This window comes from Pinus tabuliformis, chromosome 4_2, assembly GCF_031772625.1.
Source record: "Pinus tabuliformis cultivar Carrire ecotype Pingquan chromosome 4_2, CPIR1, whole genome shotgun sequence".
Classification (NCBI taxonomy): domain Eukaryota; kingdom Viridiplantae; phylum Streptophyta; class Pinopsida; order Pinales; family Pinaceae; genus Pinus; species Pinus tabuliformis.
Genome location: NC_142304.1, coordinates 1,069,517,327 through 1,069,523,326, shown reverse-complemented (window position 1 = coordinate 1,069,523,326; position 6,000 = coordinate 1,069,517,327).

Below are 6,000 nucleotides of genomic sequence, written 5' to 3'. Positions count from 1 at the left end.
GCGAATTGATCAGACTGATGCCTTGGCTTGGACCACACATTACTAAGCGAATCGACCAGGGTAGCGTGTTGCAGATGATAAAGTGCACGATGCCGCCTATAACAATGAAAGGTGGGCATTTTCCAAGAAACGTGATGGATGATAGGATGAAACTTTACACAGGTGGTGCGACCACCTGACTAGCTGAGGGAAGTACAATCTTAGCACTCTAGGTAGTTGAAAGGAAGCGTGGGACTATAAACTACTCTGCGTGGGATCTGCGCGATGTTGGAACTGTGCGCAAAAGCAAAGAGTCACAAGGTCTGCGTCCGCACATGGGGGGTTGTGCTACCACACAGGTTGGCTAGAAAGTGACCATTGAAGTCACTATTCATGATGGGATGCTTGACTTGAGACCAAATGGAGCGGGCGACAGGCATTTAAGACGTGATTTATGGGAAAGATTTGGGAAAATCTGCCGCCAAGGGAGAATTAATGAACCAAATTTGGGGGGAACGGTCGAATTCAAATTCAAAAAGCACTATAAATTACAAGGGGCTACCCAGCAAACAACACTTGGTCATTTGCAAATTGAGTGATTGAGCAGAGCCCTGTTTGTTTTGTGCCAAGCATTGATTGAGCCCCTGAGTTTGTGAGTGATCGATTTCTGGACAGACACGATGGCAGTAGCTAAAGAAGTTATGGAAATAACCGAATTGACATCTGAAGAGGGCGTGCAGGCCTTGACTACGGAGGATGCTTCGGAAAGTGTTGGGATTGTGGTAGAAATCCTAAAATCACCGCGTAAACCAAGATCCAAGAAGGACAAACAAATGATGGTTCCTGTGCGCGTGTCCCCCTGGAACCCGTTGCGCACCAAGCTGTCAATGGAGAACAAGGGGAAAGCCATCACCATAGAGACCGATGAAGACGAAGAAGACCTGGAGGACCTAATTATCGAAAAAGACGAGGACGAAGGTATGGAGGAGGAAACTGATCGTGCGCACCCCCCCCCCCCCCCCGAAAAAGTTGCCCGCCTATGTACCCCCGTAGAAAGGGAAGGCGAAAGTGTCCAAGGACCTTGACAAGACCAAGAGCTTGCTCCAAACGCCGCTCCTCCTAGACAACATTATTTTTTAGGGCACGCACCTGGGACACGTGCCGAGCTTAAAATTCGAAGATTGGGACCTCGCTGACCACGATAAGTTCCCTCACCTTGAGACGTCACACCTCGTGAAGCCCAAGCATAACACCTCAGTGGGGGTTACAAAATTAGAGCTACAAAAGTGGTTGTGCAGAGTGGAAAAGGCCGGGCTACTTAACTTTCTTTGGGTGCCGCATTTCCACTGCACCCCAATAACAATTTTCATCATCAGGAAGCTGCTCTGCCTCGTGCATGATGGGTGTTTGTCGCTGGAGGAGCCCATCCCCATCACGACAGACTTGATTCACCACATTTCGAGGCTTCCATGCAAAGGGGAGGACCCCGCAGACATCTTGGAAGGGAAGAGCAGTGACTTGGCCATCGCGGAGGCCATAAAGAAGAAGTACAATTTGGAGAAGAAGAAAAGGGGCTACGCCATATCCAGCATCAATGATAAAACAGTGAGAGTGGTGACCCAAATACTGGCCGGTAAGGTTATGTGCAAGTGCTGCGCGGACGAGGTAACCGTGCCGGTGGTAGCACTTGCTGAACAGTGCGTGGAGGGGGTCTAATTCAACTAGTTCAAGTTTCTCTATAAGGAATTCTTGGAGCATTGCTCCGAATCTCAGGAGTAGGGCAAAACATTCCACTATGCATGGCTTCTGCTGTCCATAGTTCTCGTGGCAGGAGAATTGCTGGAAGATAGTCAATTCCCCACAATTGACAGGGATCTACCAGAGGCAGCGAAGTACGCTTTGCTCTGGACCACAAAGGATGCCAATAGGATCCACGATGGTATAATATTTTGGGTGTTCATGGAGATGAACCTTAGAATGGGGATCAACCGCAAGTCGCGGTTGTCACCCACTGTCTACAACATCCTATAGGGTTTTGCGGAATTTAAAGCGGACATCCATAGCATATACATCAGAGTGCGCAAGGACCCGGCCAAACAATGGAGGAAGCTACCCTTTGTAGCCATAGGCGATGTCATCTGTAATGTCTTGGAGACATGGCCGCTGGAGTGGTGTGCCCCAGACATCGAGGAGATAGAGAAGTCGATGGCACAAAGGAAGAAAGAAGAGGCCAAACTGCACATCACACAGTTGGCAGAAAAAAGAAGGAATGAGGCAGCGGTAGTAGAAGCGCGGGCGGTGCGGGACGCTGCACAAACAATAACTGAACAGGAAAAGGCCACAATAGCAGCAGTAGTGCAGGAGGCAGCCACGAAAGCATGCGAGGGCCAAGCATTGTCTTTGAATGGGAAGGAAGCAAAGGAAAATGCAGAAGGTGCGGACCCACAAACTGTGTCAACACAGTTGAAGCTCCAACACCCAACTGAGCAGACAGGGCCGCACAAGAGGTCAAGGCATCGAAGTTGTCTATTGAACCGATCACCCTGACCGAGGGTGAGCTGCACGACATCGGTGAGACAGTGCGCGATGTCACCTCTAAGGACCTCCAAAATTTCATGCAGGAGAACCAGATTGTGTTGGGGGCTCTGAGAGTGCAGCTGTAGGAGTTGCAAGTGTGCCCTCCTCCAACTAGTACCCTTTCAACTAGCCTCACAGTCGAAACAACGGAAATAGAACAAATGTTGCGCACTCAGGTGACAAATACCATAGTGATGCCAGAAGGGGCACTAGTGACAACAAATGAGGCCGAAAGGCCTACGGTTAGCACACTGAAGGGTCTTAGCATCAACATGGCTGCACTCTCGCGGGAGACCTTATACGTTCTGCAGGATGGGATAAATGCAGAACTGCGGGCTAGGGAGAGCCGCTCACTGCAATTCCTCAGCGAGAAAAAAATCAATATGGAATAGTTGAGCTTGCAGTGCGATGAAGTGTTGTCGCATAGTCGACAGCTAGGACAGGTAGTAGATGAAGCTTGTCAAAGCGTCCCAAAGCTGGCCATCCCAGTAGACACACCAGCAGAGGCACACATCCACAAGTTAGCAGCAGGGGTGTTGAGGCAAGGGAGGAAATGACAAAGGTTCAGCTCGAGCTGAACCTTTAGATCGCTTAGCTGCGGTTAAAGGCGCAACCTTCCACTCCTCTGGAAGTCAGAGAACAACGCACTAGCGTTATTATAGTGGGATTGGACAAGATTGGCAGTGCAACGAAAGACTGCACCACCATGTTGGAAGAGTCATTTGAGGTCCTCACAAATCTGCAAGAGGACCCCAACATCCAGTGCTTAGAGACAGAGACGCGAGAACTCCAACAGCAGTATGACAATGTCAAAGGAATTGCGCAGATGGTGGCCCTCACTCAGAGGCTCGCGCGGATGCAACAGGCCAAAGCATTTAAAGAACAAGTGGATGCGACACGACACAAGGAAGTAGTCCTGAAGGCATGGGTTCATCCTTGGATCGACGAGGCCTTCACCATCACAGCAGAAATTGAGGGCAAGATCACACACATGCAGGGGATACACACACAAATATAGAGAAGCACTTCCGACACAGCGGTCTTGGAATAACGCATGCAGCAGCTCAGTGCGCTGCCAACCTTGCAGCAAATCGAGCAGAGTTGGAAGGACTTTGCGCAAGGATCTCTGCGCCGACAGAGTGACTCGAGGGCAAGTCATGATGTTTGTGTTGGGGGCCTGTTGGGCATGGAATCCCCCCTAGGCAGGTTTTGGGGCTTAAAGCCCAAGTTTTGACCAAATCCTTTTGTAAAAGCTCCGCGAATTGCGAGCGCGGGGCGCGAAATCATAATATAGTCACAGGGTTGTCCACCCTAGTTTTTAATGTAATGTCGGCTGGATAGACCTACCCATTGGTTCACAGACCATAGGATTTTATAAATAGAGGAAGGCTCTAAGTGTATAAGATAACTAATAGAGAAGATAGAATAGGAGGGCATGAGAAGTCTAAGTGATTGAGAAGCAGTGTAAAGTGTGTCTTCGGGTCATAGAGTAGGGAAAGGCTTTGCAGCTGAGTGGGCAGAGGCCTAGTAGTTCGTAGTTGAGTGCACGGACCCCTGTAGCTGAGCGCGCAGGGTAGGTCGAGTCTGTAACCATTGGAAGAATCAATAAAGGGAAATTTTACCATATTTTTGTGAAGCTTTTCCTGTTTTAATATATGATTGGGTATAATTTGCAAGTATATTGTTTATATGTTGCGCAAACTTATTTGAATGTTTTGTATAACTAGTTATAACATAATACATCCAAGTACGCGAAGGTAATTAATTGGTATAGGAGGATAAGTAAGGTCGCAGGGTAATAGCACAAAGTGTGGCTCTAGCAGTGCAGAAGCTCCACACTCCCTGGTTAGGGCTGCGAGAAGGCAGTGTATCAGGGCGTGAGGAATAGGGAAGTGCGTGAAGTGACCTGTGCACAGGGACATAGTGAGACTAATCGAACCTCTCAAACATCTCAAGGGTGCGGAAACCTAGTTCTAGCACCCTCCCATACTACTTAGGGTGAGACCTCAGTCCGCACTCCATGAATTGTTGCAAAAGGGCCAGTAGTACCGGGATTTGTTTGGCTAATTAACTCTAAACCTGGGTCATGCTCCAACAAGCCAACAGTAGGACAATCTTCCATTTCATGATCCAACATCGTGCAATACTTGCATGACGGACGCGTTGGATTAGTGCAATCGCGGGCATATTATTCTGGTCCTCTGCAATTGTAGCAAATCAACTGCCCTCGACCTATGCCAGGTCCTCCTCTGCCTCAGCCTTGTCCACAGCCCTGAAATCTGATCTGTGCCATCCCTACGCTCTAGTCAAGGGGTCGCATTTCATCCTGAACCCTATAGGTTCATAGCTTCTGCAAGTACACTCATCATACCCTACTGACCTACAAAAGTTGCAGAACAGCTGTCACGGTGTCTGTACAAACTTCTGTAACAAGTGACAGTTATTCGCATGTTTTCTGGCTACTTGATAGATAGCACACCATAATGCAGGCCCCGCACTGGGTCCTGCTTGAGCTTCTGGCCTTAAAGGCATCGGTCCTCCTCCTGCAATATAGTTTGCAAAGATTGGGCAATGGTCTTTGTCATGACCCTGACTCTTGCACTTCAAGCACCATACCTCTTCGTGCAACTCTGGTCGAACTGTCATGTCCTACTTTAGACTTTGCATCTCAAGGCATAGATTCTTCAGCTGTGCATGGATCTGCTGAACTCCTAGATTTGGATCTTGCATCGGAGTTTCATGTAGTGTCATGGTAATATCCAAGGCCTTTGCCTGAGTTGTTATCTTCTGCTGCAACAGCGCACTCCTTAAGTGTGGTAGTAGCGAAGCCACAAACTACTCGTGATGTTGTGCATCTGTCAAATTCATGTTGGCTTCGTGGATTGTACACTTCAACCTCTGATCTAGTTCCCACTGCATCTCGCTTGGTTGCATCGAGGCTTCTTTGAATCCCACAATCCATTGTCCCTCAGATTTAGACCTACTTAATTCTCTATTCAGTGCTGCCTGGATGTCTTCCACTCCAACATTCTGGTTATAATTAGAGTACTTAATATACCAGGTTAGTGCGCGATCTTGCAGAGCACTAACCAGTGTCAACTTCTTTATATGATCATCTGTAACACCTTGAGCTTCCCATACAACCCACACAATGAACTATAATTGGTCTGGGTCCTCATTTCCCAAGCCCTTGAACAAAGGTAGCTTCACTATATTTTTCATACTGAACTACGATGGAGGTGGAGGCGGTACGGATGAAGTTGGAGGTGATGGCGGTGAAGTTGGAGGTGGTGTGGACAGAGGTGGTATTCGCAGGAATCCTTGTCTTATTAACTGAATAGCACTTCGTGGAGAAACCTTCGCTATTTCTTCCTTGTCACCTCGCGGAGGAGAAATCAATGGACTATACTTCGGACACTTTTTTCCTTCGTTCCTGTAAGTTTT